Here is a 14,273-nt window from a genome sequence, read left to right as displayed (position 1 = left end):
CAGCACGACCAAAACGATTTTATTCTAACCTACGAATTTGACTCGATGTGAATAAACTGGGTTCAGTAAATGAAGTAGATTCCCTTGCACACTTGTTATCAAGGATAAGTTATATTTTGCTTTGAAGAACAAGCAAAAATCATTTTTTTTCTCGCACACAAAATGCTTTTTTTTTGTTTTGCTAAGGTCTCTAATCTCTGACAGGTCTTCTTCACTCTAGACTCCTGAATCAGCATCAAGAAGAAAAGAAAACTAAATCTGAGCCATTAATTATATGAACCAACGTTTCCATGTAAGTTTTTCTCTGGTACCATTGTGATTTCAATATATTAGCCAAATATCATATTGACATGACAGACCCTTATTAGGTAAAGCACAGCAACAAATGGCTCAATTTGTTCCCAAAGGTGAACAAGCTGTGTTTAAATTAGAGGACCGTCTTCTAACCACAGTTAAGACATTGTACCTGGCTTTTTTGCCGTTGATCTCAACGATTGCAATGTTCCCCCATTGATGTCGTTGCTGAGTCAGTATTGTAGGATATGACATTTGTTAAAAATAAATGACTGTCAGGAATTTCCCATGTTCAGTTGTTCCAAAGACCTCCGTGTATTGGCTGGTCATTACCAAAATGCAAGTCTCATTCCTTACTCCATTTGAGCAGCGCCATATCCTTTAATAACCACCGCTCCACTGCTTTGCCCAATTTTGGTTTTCAATGTTTGTATTGTGTTATTTTTGATGTTCTCTGCTGTATTAGTCAAGTCCATAAAAAATGGCAATGATCAATAGTTAAACCAGTTAATAGTTAAACCCGAATTAACAGGTGACTATTATTCGGCAGGGGATCAGCCCTATCTATTAACACGCGATGACCGTTAAGCGCGTTTAAAATAAAAACGGTCAATGGCGCGAGAAGCAAGCGCACGGCTGGCAGTTAGGAGCACGCGGTGCCAGCTGCAGGTGTTAAAAGGGCACGTGGCCGGCGTTAAGAGCACGTGGTGCCAGCTGCAGGTGATAAATGGGCAGGGGGCCAGGGGTAGGAGCACGTGGTCCCAGCTGTCGGTGTTAACTGGGCGCGCGACGTCTTTAAGAGCACGTGGTCCCAGCTGTCGGTGTTAACTGGGCGCGCGACCGGCGTTAGGAGCACGTTGTGCCAGCTGTACGTGTTAAATGAGCGTGCGACCGGCGTTAGGAGTGTGCGGTGCCAGTTGTAGGTGTTACGTGGGCGCGTGGCCGGTGGTTAGGAGTATCTGGTGCATGGTTGAAGTGCGCAATAGACAACAACTCAAAGTTAGCCCTGCCTCAGGTGCCGAATGTTGCAGATCCTGGCATTTAAACATCTGGGGATTGTAAACAATGTTTACTTATTCTGCCTTGATAAATATAAACGATTACTAGGCCCTAAAGTCTCCTGAGTTAAGAATGCAAGGAAGATGGGTTTGGGCAACGTTGTCCGGGCTCCCAATGGTAAGTCGATCCACAACGTCTATTTAATTATCCATGATTGAACAACGGCAACATTTATTTTGCAGTATGGTGAAAATAATAAAACGTCACAAGTCATTTCAGAGGAGTTATTATTAAAATATTTAGAAGATGTAGGAAACCAGTTACATTACAGCAGAAGGCTATTCTGTCCATCTGTGTATACCCAGTAAAAATGAACTAGCTAGTCCCACCCGCCAGTACCTGGTCAGCATCCTTGGAGGTTAAATACTTTAGGTGCATATTTAGACACCTATTACGTGATTTGGGGGTTACTACCCTTTCATCTACTACCCCTTCTGGGTACCAAATGTTTCTTTATTTCCCCCTCTACCAGTCACTTTATGTTTGTGACTCCTAGTCACTGAACTCTCTGCTAAGAAAATTAGATTGTTTACATCCACTTATTCAGGCCCCTTAAGTTTATACACTTCAATCAAACCTCTCCTCAGCCCTCTCTTTCCTATGGAAAACAATCCCAGCCTATCCAATCAATTCTCTTGCTGCAATTTTCCGGTCCTGACAACGTCTTCCTGTATCTATTCCTTGTACATGCATTATATATCTTTTCTGCAATGAGCTGACCAAAATGGCGCAATATTCAAGGTGTGGCCTAGCAAGGATTTTATAGAGCTCCATCATAACCTTTTTGCTGTTATATTCTATGCCTTGTCCAACTAAGGAAATTATTTCTTCACCTTAATGACCTTATCAACTTGCTATGTTCAGGAGGTTTGGACATGTTCTCCAAAGTCCCTCACTTCTTTTACATGTCTGAGTGTCCTCTGATCGGTTTCTCACTTCATTTACCCTTCTGATTGTCCTTTGTTTTATTATGTATTCATTTGCACTGTTTGAATTTCCCAAACCATTTCCTCACACTTCTCTGGGTTGAATTCCGTCTACCACTTTTTTTTAGATAAATTAGATTCCCTACGTTTTGGAAACAGGCCCTTCGGCCCAACAAATCCACACTGACCATCCGAAGAATAACCCACCCAGACCCATTCCCCTACTCTATCCTTACCCCTGACTAATGCACCTAACACTGTGGGCAATTAGCATTGCCAATTCACCTGACCAGCACATCTTTGGATTGTGGGAGGAAACCGGTGCAACCGGAGGTAGGTTTTCTACCTACGTGACCAGATGAATGATAGCTTCCTGCAGACTACAGCTTACCACCCCACTCTAATCACACAGCTAATTTTGGTATCACCTGCAAACTTCTTGGTCATGCTCTTTACATTTAAATCCAAATCATTATATACGATCAAAAAATGGGGGAACCTAGTCCTAAACCCTGTGCAACTCTGCTGGAGACAATATTCCAACTGCAAAAACACTGGAATGGCTCCACCAATTTTATATCCAGCTTACTACATGGTTCCTTTTCTTATTTTTTTTAACCAGTCTGCCATGTGGCACCTTATGTTAAATCTTTCTAAAATCCATATATACCACATAAATTGCACTAGCCTAATCAATCTTCCATGTTAACTTAAAACAAAATCAATCAAGGTAGTCAAACATGGTCTTTCCATAACAAATAACCATCTTTGATTACTTCATGCTTTTCTAAGTTTATGCCGTCACTTAGTTCATGATAATACTTTGTTCCCTCTAAAGTTTAGACTGATGGACCTGTATTTATTCATTAGGTATTACCCTTCCCTCCATTTTTAAACAAAGTCATGATGTTAACATTGATCCAAGAAGGACAGACCCAGCAGAGGTGGTGGCAAAGTGATATTAAGTTGGGAGGGAGTTGCCTGGGAGTCCTCAACATTGATTCAGGACCACATAGGTTACACGTCAGCAAGGAAACCTCCTGCTGATTACATTGTATCATCTGTACTTGGCTGATGAATCAGTGCTTCTTCATGTGGACCAATACTTGGAAGAAGCACGGAGAGTGGCAAGAATACAAAATGTACTCTGTCTGAGGAATTTAAATGCCCATCATAAAGAATGGCTCAGCATAAGCACGAATGATTGAGCTGGTTAGATACTAAAGGACATAGCTGCTGGACTGGCAGGAGATGAGGGAACTAACAAGAGGGAAAAACATACTTAACCAATCTGCCAGTGTTAAATGGGACAGACTTCAAACAGATCTAGAAACTCAAAACTGATAATTCATGAGGTGCTGAAGGCCATCAGCAGCAGCAGAATTGTGCTTCAGCACAATCTGCACTGTCATGGCCTGGCATATCCCCCACTCAACTATTACCAACAAGCCAGGGGATCAAATGTGGTTCAATGGAGAGTGCAGGACAGCATGCCAGGGGCAGCATCAGGCATATCTAAGAATGAGGTATCCTTGTGGTGAAGCTACTACACAGGACTACTGGCATGCCAAATAGCATAAGGAGCAATGACAGACAGAGCTAAGCGACCCTACAACCATTGGATCAGATCTGAGCTCTGCAGTCCTGCCACATCCAGTTGTCAGTGGTGGTGCACAATGAAACAAATCACTGGAGAAGGAAGCTCCTCAAATATCCCCATCCTCAATGATGGAAGAGACCAACACATCAGTGCAAAAGATAAAATTGAAGCATTCTCACCAACTTTCAGCTAGAAGTGCAAAGTGGATGATCCATTTCGGCATCCTTCAGTAATCCTAGCACCACAGATGCTGGAGATCAGTGTCGAGACTATGGTGCTGGAAAAGCACAGCAGGTCAGGAAGCATCCAAAAAGCAGGAGAATCAACGTTTCAGGCATAAGCCCTTCAACAGGAGTGCAGTTCCAACAACATTCAAGAAGCTTGACACCACCCAGGACAAAGCAACCCACTTGATTGGTACTATATCCACAAGCATTTGCTCCATCCACCACCAATGCTCACTTGCAGCAGTGTGTGTTATCTACATGATCCACTGCAATAATTCACCAAAGATCCTTAGATAGCACCTACCAAACCCATGACCACTTCCATTTAGAGGGACAAGAGTAGTAGATACATTGGGTGCACAATGAAACAAATCACTGGAGAAGGAAGCCACTCACCATACTGATCTGGAAACATATCATTGTACCTTCTCTGTCAGAAGATCAAAATCCTGGAATTCTATCCCTTCGGGCATTGTCAGTCCACCTACAGTACACGGACTGAGCAGTTCAAGAAGGCAGCTCACCAAAACCTTCTCAATTAGCAACTCGGAACAGGCAACAAATGCTGTTCAACCATTGACACCCAAAAATGAATCTTGTAATCTTCTGGTTGCACACCTACATCCAATTGAGGAATTTAAAATGATGGTCAGAATATTCATTATTTCTTTCATGTCTTCTTTTAGCAGTTGGGATATATTTCATCTAGCCCTGGTGGTTCATCTACTTTCAAGGATGCTAATCTTCTTAATATTTCCTCTCCTTATCTTTATTACATGAAATATTTCATACTACTGATATGGACTAGGCCCTCAAACATTCTTAAGCAAGTAGCCCACACCATAAGTGTATAGTGGATATTAGAGTGAATTAGCTGATTCGACTGCCAAGTTTTAAACAAACAATTTATTTACAAATTTACAGAACGAAACACAAAGAGCAGAAAATATAACACCGGATAGCTTATCCTATCCGCAAACCCGACAGACTATCCCAACTTAGTGATGCTGTTCTGAAAATACTTTTAACAATCACCATAAACAGACCACTTAGCACAAAGAGTAAAAATGACATGAAAAGTTTACCGATCACAAAGTCAGAAGGGCAGGAAGAGGGTGAGAACTTCCAGTTTCAACTGTGAGTCTGACTCAACTAACCCCCGAACTGAACTGACCTGCACAGATAAAGATCTGGCCCCATCTCCTTGATTATACCTGCTTTTTTAAAAGATTGAAAGCTTTCTGCCTGAAGCATTATCTGTTAGGTATAAACAAAAAGGGCACCAATAAACCTTTCAAATCCAGCCTAGTTGGAGCCTGGCCAATTACCCCCTCTCTGAAGAAAAACACTCAAGGGCATAGTAACCTTGTAAAAATACCAACATTGTGGTATTACTTACACGTAACTTCAATTACTGCTCATCTTCTTCTTTTGTGAACATGGACACAAAATATTCATGAAGAACCATACCTATATTGCTTTTGACATTGGTTATCTTTTATGGCTTTCGCAAATCCTTTGTTTGCTTGGTATCCTCTTAATCTTAATGTACTGTTCAAACATATTTGGGTTTGCCTTGATTTTAGCAATTTTCTCAATGATTTTTTAATGTCCTTCTTTTGTTTCCCTTGTTTTGTTTTTGATTTCACCCCTGCACTTTGTATATTCCTTTCATTTTCTACTGTACTGAGTCTTCACTGTCTGAGAAATCCTTTCCTTTTGTATCTTTTCTTACATTGTATGTTCCTTGACTTCCAAAAAGCGGTGGAAATGATCATTTTACCCTTTTTCTTTGTTGGAACGTATTTACTCTGAACCCCTTGAATCTCACCTTTGAATGTATCCCACTGTTCTAACACTGATTTACCTTCAAATAGCCATTTCCAATCCACTTTTGCTAAATCACTCCTCAGTTTGGTAAAGTTTGCTTATTTCCATTTTAGATCATTAACTCTTGTTCTATCTTTGTCTTTTTCCGTAATTACATTCAAACTAAATTATGATCATTCCTATCAAAATACTCCTCACTGCCATGTTACATTTTCTAAACCTAAGTCCAGAATCATGCCCTCTCTTGTTGTACTTGTTATAAGTTAGCCAAACAATTCTCTTGAATGTGCTTCAAGAATTTTTTTCTCTCCATTTCTTTTACACTGAAACCATCCCTGTTAATATTGAGTGAGTTCAATTCCCCTACTATTTGATTTTGCACTTTTCAGAGATTTGCCTCCATATTTGCTCTTCTATCACCTTGTAACATTTTTTGGTGAGTGGGGTGGATGTCGAAACAGTCCCAATATTATGATAGCCTCTTTTTATTACCTAGCACAATCTTTATTTAGCATCATCTGGGAATTCTTCTGGCATGTTAGCCTTCATACAGCTGAAATTGTATTTTCAGTCAAAGTTTCCACCTTTCCCTTTTTATGTCATCTCTAGCTCATTTGTAATTCTGTAACCGGGAATGTTGAGCTGCCATTCCAATCCCTCTTTAAGCCATATTTCTATAATAGCTATGATATCATATTACAATTTTTCTATCTGTGCTCTAAGCTTGTATGCTTAATTTGCTCAACTATTTGCAGTGAAGTATATACCTTTGAGCACTGGCAATATTGTTTTTATTTCCTAACCCGATAAAGAAAGTTGGGTAGGAATTAAAAAAGGAGGTCCTCAAGGGTAATAATATCTTGATAACTCCTGGTGCTACAAGCTAGTGAGGTTTGGAATAGGAGGATAGAGCAAACTAATGCATGGCTAAAGAGCTGGTGTATGGGAGAAGGGTTCACACTTTTGGATCATTGGAATCTCTTCTGGAGTAGAAGTGACCTTTACAAGAAGGATGGATTGCACCTCAATTGAAAGGCGGCTAATATACTGGCAGGGAGATTTGCAAGAGCTGCTCAGTTGGATTTAATCTAGTAGGACAGGTCGGGTGATGGGGAACCCAGGGAGATGGTGAGGAAAGAGATCAATCTGAGATTGGTGCAGTTGGGAAAAGGAGTGAGTCAAGCAGTAAGGGCAGGCAGGGACAAAGCAGAGAACAAGTTAGGACTGATAAATTAAACTGCATTTACTTCAATGCAAGAGGCATAACAGGGAAGGCAAATGAACTCAGGGCATGATTAGGAACATGGGACTGGGATATCATAGCAATTACAGGAATGTGGCTCAATGTTGGACAGGACTGGCAGCTTAATGTTCCAGGATACAAATGCTATAGGAAGAATAGAAAGGGGGGGCAAGAGAGGAGGGGAGTGGCATTTTTAATAAGGGATAGTATTACAGCTGTACTTAGGGAGGATATTCCTGTGAATACATCCATGGAAGTTATTTGGGTGGAATTGAGAAATAAGAAAGGGATGATCACCTTATTGGGATTGTATTGTAGACCCCCTAACAGTCAGTAAGAAATTGAGAAACCAATTCGTAAGAAGATTTCAGTTATCTGTAAGAATAATATAGTAGTTATGGTAGGGGAGTTTAACTTTCCAAGCATAGACTGGGATTGCCATAGCGTTAAGGGTTTAGATGGAGGGGAATTTTTAAGTGTGTACAAGAAAATTTTCCGATTCAGTATGTGTCAACTAGAGAAGGTGCAAAACCTGACATACTCTTGGGAAGTAAGGCAGGGCAGGTGACTGAGGTGTCGTGGTGGCGAAGTTTGGGGCCAGTGACTATAATTTTCTTAGTTTTAAAATAATGATGGAAAAGGATAGACAGGATCTAAAAGTAGAAGTTCTAAATTGAAGGAAGGCTAATGTTGACAGTATTAGGCAAGAACTTTCAAAAGCTGATTGGGAGTAGATGTTTGCAGATAATGGGACAGTTGGAAAATGGGAAGCCTTCAGAAATGAGATAACCAGAGTCCAGAGACAGCTTGCTCTAGTTAGGGTGAAAGGAAAGGCTGATAGGTGTAGGGAATGCTGCATGACTAAAGAAATTGAGGTTTTGGTTAAGAAAATGAAGGAAGCATATGTCAGGTATAGACAGGAGGGATCAAGATAATCCTTAGGAGAGTATAAAGTTAGGAGTATACTGAAGAGGGAAATCAGGAGGGCAAAAAGGTGACATGAGATATCTTTGGCAAATAGGGTTAAAGATGGGTTTTTATAAATACATTAAGGACAAAAGGGTAACTAGGGAGAGAATAGGGCCCCTGAATGATCAGCAAGGCAGTCTATGTGTGGAGCCCCGGCCATATTCAGCCCTACAGCTCAAATCCTCCAATCCTGGCAACATCCTTGTAAATCTTTTCTGAGCCCTTTCAGGTTTCACAACATCCTTCCTATAGGAAGGAGACCAGAACTGCACGCAATATTCCAAAAGCAGCCGAACCTACATCCTGTACAACTGCAACAAACTCAATACTCTGACCAATAAAGGAAAGCATACCAAACACCACCTTCACTGTCCTATCTACCTGTAACTCTACTTTCAAGGAACTATGAACCTGCGCTCCAAGATCTCTTTGCTCAGCAACACTCTCTAGGATCTTACCATTAAGTGTATAAGTCCTGCTATGATTTGCTTTTCCAAAATGCAGCATATCACATTTATCTAAATTAAATTCTATCTGCACTCCTCAGCCCATTGGCCCATCTGATCAAGATCCTGTTGTACTCTGAGGTAAACTTCTTCACTGTCGTCCGGGTGCTCCGGTTTCCTCCCACAGTCCAAAGATGTGCAGGTCAGGTGAATTGGCCATTCTAAATTGCCCTTAGTGTTAGATGTATTAGTCAGAGGGAAATGGGTCTGGGTGCGTTTCTCTTCAGAAGGTCGGTGTGAACTTGTTGGGCCGAAGGGTCAGTTTCCACATTGTAGAGAATCTAATTAGGTTAGGATACCTGGACGAGTTGGACCAAAGGTTCTGTATGAGTTTATGACTCTTTGTTTCTTCTGCCTTCCAGAATTATTCATTTATTTAATGGCAACCATTTCCAGTTTTGATTCTGTCCCATGTGAATTCACTCTGAGATTTCCATCCTCTTGTCAAATTAGTTTAAACCCTAATCAACAGCTCTGGCAAACATTCTTGCAAGGATATGTGTCCTGGCCCTGTTGAGGTGCAAACTGTTTGAATTGTATAGGAATAACCTCCCCCAGAAGCAGTACATTACTCCAGAAATCTAAAGCCCTCTCTCCAGGATCATTTTTCCAGCCACACATTTATCTGCTCTAACCCCCTATCTCTACATTCATTAGCATGAGGCAGTGGGAGTAATCTGGAGATTACTGTCTTTAGGGTTTTGCTTTCTAATCTCTTTCCCAATTCTTTAAACTCTGCCCACAGTACTTCATCCCCTTTTCTACCTTTGTCGTTGGTACCAACATGGATCACAACCTTTGCCTGTTCACCCTCCTCCTCCAGAAGATTTTTCACCAACCATCCATAACCTTGACCCCAGGGAGGCAATGTACCATTCTGGATTCATACCGACACATATAAAAATGATGTTTGTTCCCCTACCTATAGGATCGTCTATTACTATCACTCTTTCAGTCTTTCTTGCAGTCCTTCCCCCAAACAGCTGAGCTACCTATGGTGCCATGGATGTTAGTCTAGCTGCATCCCCCAGATGAACCATTACCTTCATCAATAGGTGGAGCTGCACTTAGGAGACTCCTGCATGACCTGCCTGACTTTTTGACATTCCGGTGCCACCCTACGTACCCTTAAGCTATGGGATCAGCACATCTATAAACGCGCTATGCATGTAGCTCCCAATCTTATGAATGCATCAGATTTCTGACAGCTGTTAACTCAAGTTCCAAAAGCTAGAGCTCACGTTGTTGCAACTAATGACACTTCCTGCACAAATGTTTATTCAGGATACAGGATGCTTCCTGGACTTCCCACATTACTCAGGAAGTGCACTCTCAAGATTGTTGTATTTGTAATTATTTTATTTCTTAACTATTTCATCTTGATACCACTAATAAACATGTCAAATGCTGATAAAGTTTTTCCAGTAATAGTAAACCTTATTACTATTGATAAACTGTACTAATATTTAATATACACTATGTACAAACTTCAGAAGCTACTCACTTGGTTTTATTAGTTAATACACTTAACATTTTTTACACTTAACGTTGCCTTCCTGGTGCCAAGGTTATGGATGGTTGGTGAAGAATGTTCCCGAAGAGGAGGGTGAACAGCTGGAGGCTGTGGTCCATGTTGATACCAATGACAAAGATAGCAAAAGGATAAGGTACTGTGGGCAGAGTTTAAGGAGTTAGGAAAGAAAATAATCACTTATTTAGCCCCCATCTATCAGAAACAATCAACTAATAACTAAAAAGGTAAAAACAATGACTGCAGATGCTGGAAATCAGAGTCTAGATTAGAGTGGTGCTGGAAAAGCACAGCAGTTCAGGCAGCATCCGAGGAGCAGTAAAATCGATGTTTCGGGCAAAAGCCTTTCATCAGGAATACAGACCGAGTGCATGTATTCCTGATGAAGGGCTTTTGCCCAAAATGTCGATTTTACTGCTCCTCAGATGCTGCCTGAACTGCTGTGCTTTTCCAGCACCACTCTAATCTAGACTAATGACTAAAAACCCAAAAGAATTGTAGATGCTGGATATCAGACACAAAAACAGAAATTACTGGAAAAGCTCAGCAGATCTAGCAGCATCTATGGAAGGAAATCAGAGTTAATGATTCGGGTCCAGTGACCCTTCCTCTGAATTCTGAGAAAAGGTCACTGGACTCAGAATGTTAACTCTGATTTCTCACCACAGATGCTGCCAGACCAGACCAGCTTTTCCAAAAATTTCAGTTTTTTGACTCAACTAATGACTTCCTGGTGATATCATAGTTTGCCTTGTTTATCAAACCCATTGCTCTGTAGAATCTGCAGCCAAACCCTCAACTTTCTCCAAGGTATCTCAGTTTGTGTTCGCTGGCTCCAGGTCTTCCTTTTACCCTTAACTCGAAGTGTTGCTTAATACTTCTGGGTCCTCCTTTCAGCCACCAGAGTAAATTAATATTGGTATATAGATAATATAAATTGCTTCATACCATTTTATTTCGACTTATTCCTCATTTTTATCATTTGGTAAACAATGAGGAAGGAGGGACTAGTTATTTTCTAGGTAAAATCAATGACTGCAGATGCTGGCAACCAGATTCTGGAGTAGTGGTGCTGGAAGAGCACAGCAGTTCAGGCAGCATCCAAGGAGCAGCGAAATCGACGTTTTGGGCAAAAGCCCTTCAAGAGGAATAAAGGCAGAGAGCCTGAAGCGTGGAGAGATAAGCTAGAGGAGGGTGGGGGTGGGGAGAAAGTAGCATAGAGTACAGTAGGTGAGTGGGGGAGGGGATGAAGGTGATAGGTGAGGGAGGAGAGGGTGGAGTGGAGCCCAAAGTCTCCCCAGTGTAGAGGAGACCGCATCGGGAGCAACAGGTATCCATTGGGGAGACTGGGCGCATCCTAGCAGAGCGCTCTGGGAACATCTCCGGGACACCCGTACCAATCAACCACACCACCCCGTAGCCCAACATTTCAACTCCCTCTCCCACTCTGCCGAGGACATGGAAGTCCTGGGCCTCCTTCACCGCCGCTCCCTCACCACCAGACGCCTGGAGAAAGAACGCCTCATCTTCCGTCTCGGAACACTACAACCCCAGGGCATCAATGTGGACTTCAACAGTTTCCTCATTTCCCCTTCCCCCACCTCACCATAGTTCCAAACTTCCAGCTCAGCACTGTCCCCATGATTTGTCCGGACTTGTCCCACCTGCCTATCTCCTTTTCCACTTATCCAGTCCACGCTCTCCTCTCTGACCTATCACCTTCATCCCCTCCCTCATTCACCTATTGTACTCTATGGTACTTTCTCCCTACCCCCACCCTCCTCTAGCTTATCTCTCCACGCTTCAGGCTCTCTGCCTTTATTCCTAGTTATTTTCTGCCTGCTTATTAAACGGTATAAGTGTAAACCAAATACAGAAAACAGGTAACATAAATGTTGAATTAGAGAATTCTTTTGAAACCATAAGCAGTTATGGTAGGGGATTTTAACTTTCCAAATGTAGACTGCGACTGCCATAGTGTTAAAGGTTTAGGTGGAGAAGATGTAGACAATTTTCTGATTCAGTATGTGGATGTACCTACTAGAGAAGGTGCAAAACTTGATTTACTCATGGGAAATAAGACAAGGCAAGTGACTGAGGTGTCAGTGGGGGAGCACTTTGGGGCCAGCGACCATAATTCTATTAGTTTTAAAATAGTGATGGAAAAGGATAGACCAGATCTAAAAGTAGAAGTTCTAAATTGGAGAAAGCCCAATTTTGACGGTATTAGGTAAGAACTTTTGAAAGCTGATTGGAGGCAGATGTTCGCAGGTAAAGGGAAGGCTGGAAAATGGGAAGCCTTCAGATATGAAATAACAAGAATCCAGAGAAAGTATATTCCTGTCAGGATGAAAGGGAAGGCTGTTAGGTATAGAGAATGCTGGATGACTAAAGAACTTGAGGGTTTGGTTTAGAAAAAGAAGGAAGTGTATGTCAGATATAGACAGAATAGATCGAGTGAATCCTTAGAAGAGTATAAAGAAAGTAGGCGTATACTTAAGAGGGAAATCAGGAGGACAAAGCGGGGACATGAGAAAGCTTTGGCAAATAGAATTAAGGAGAATCCAAAGAGTTTTTACAAATATATTAAGGACAAAAGGGTAACTAGGGAGAGAATAGGGCCCCTCAAAGATCAGCAAGGCGGCCTTTGTATGGAGCGACAGAAAATGGGGGCAATACTAAATGAATATTTTGCATCAGTATTTACTGTGGAAAAGGATATGGAAGATATAGACTGTGGGGAAATAGATGGTGACATCTTGCAAAATGTCCAGATTACAGAGGAGGAAGTGCTGGATGTCATGAAACAGGTAAAGGTGGATAAATCCCCAGGATCTGATCAGATGTAACCGAGAACTCTGTGGGAAGCTAGAGAAGTGATTGCTGGGCCTCTTGCTGAGATATTTGTATCATCGATAGTCACAGGTGAGGTGCTGGAAGACTGGAGGTCGGCAAACATGGTGCCACTGTTTAAGAAGGGCAGAAAAGACAAGCCAGGGAACTATAGACTGGTGAGCCTGACCTCGGTTGTGGGCAAGTTGATGGAGGGAATCCTGAGGGACAGGATGTACATGTATTTGGAAAGGCAAGGACTGATTAGGGATAGTCAACATGGCTTTGTGCGTGGGAAATCATGTCTCACAAACTTGATTGAGTTTTTTGAAGCAGTAACAAAGAAGATTGATGAGGGCAGAGCAGTAGATGTGATCTATATGGACTTCAGTAAGGCGTTCGAAAAGTTCCCCATAGGAGACTGATTAGCAAGGTGAGATCTCATGGAATACAGGGAGAACTAGCCATTTGGATACAGAACTGGCTCAAAGGCAGAAGACAGAGGGTGGTGGTGTAGGGTTGTTTTTCAGACTGGAGGCCTATGACCAGTGGAGTGCCACAAGGATCGGTGCTGGGCCCTCTACTTTTTGTCACTTACATAAATGATTTGGATGCGAGCATAAGAGGTACAGTTAGTAAATTTGCAGATGACACCAAAATTGGAGGTGTAGTGGACAGCGAAGAGGGTTACCTCAGATTACAACAGGATCTGGACCAGATGGGCCAATGGGCTGAGAAGTGGCAGATAAATGCGAGGTGCTGCATTTTGGAAAAGCAAATCTTAGTAGGACTTATACACTTAATGGTAAGGTCCTATGGAGTGTTGCTGAACAAAGAGACCTTGGAGAGCTCCATGAAAGTGGATCGCAGGTAGACAGGATAGTGAAGAAGGTGTTTGGTATGCTTTCCCTTATTGGTCAGAGTATTGAGTACAAGAGTTGGGTGGTCATATTGCGGCTGTACAGTATATTGGTTAGGCCTCTGTTAGAATATTGCGTGCAATTCTGGTCTCCTTCCTATCGGAAAGATGTTGTAAAGTTTGAAAGGGTTCAGAAGAGATTTACAAGGATGTTGCCAGGGTTGCAGGATTTAAGCTACAGGGAGAGGCTGAACAGGTTGGGGCTGTTTTCCCTGGAGCGTCGGAGGCTGAGGGGTGACCTTATAGAGGTTTACAAAATTATGAGGGGTATGGATAGGATAAATAGACAAAGTCTTTTCCCTGGTGTCAGGGAGTCCAGAATTAGAGGGCATAGGTT

General features: G+C 41.9%; 1 long non-coding RNA gene across 1 annotated transcript in view; it reads left to right on the top strand.

The window, feature by feature from the left end:
• The first annotated feature begins 226 nt into the window (after positions 1–226).
• The window catches only part of LOC140484685 (uncharacterized), a 77,426-nt gene continuing 63,379 nt past the window's right edge, over positions 227–14,273 (top strand). The window contains exon 1 of the long non-coding RNA XR_011962312.1: positions 227–292. This is a non-coding gene — a long non-coding RNA (uncharacterized lncRNA). The remainder of the gene's footprint in view (positions 293–14,273) is intronic.

Source organism: Chiloscyllium punctatum, chromosome 13 (assembly GCF_047496795.1).
Source record: "Chiloscyllium punctatum isolate Juve2018m chromosome 13, sChiPun1.3, whole genome shotgun sequence".
In the NCBI taxonomy this organism is placed as follows: Eukaryota; Metazoa; Chordata; class Chondrichthyes; order Orectolobiformes; family Hemiscylliidae; genus Chiloscyllium; species Chiloscyllium punctatum.
This window is presented reverse-complemented; position numbering and strand designations above follow the sequence as displayed.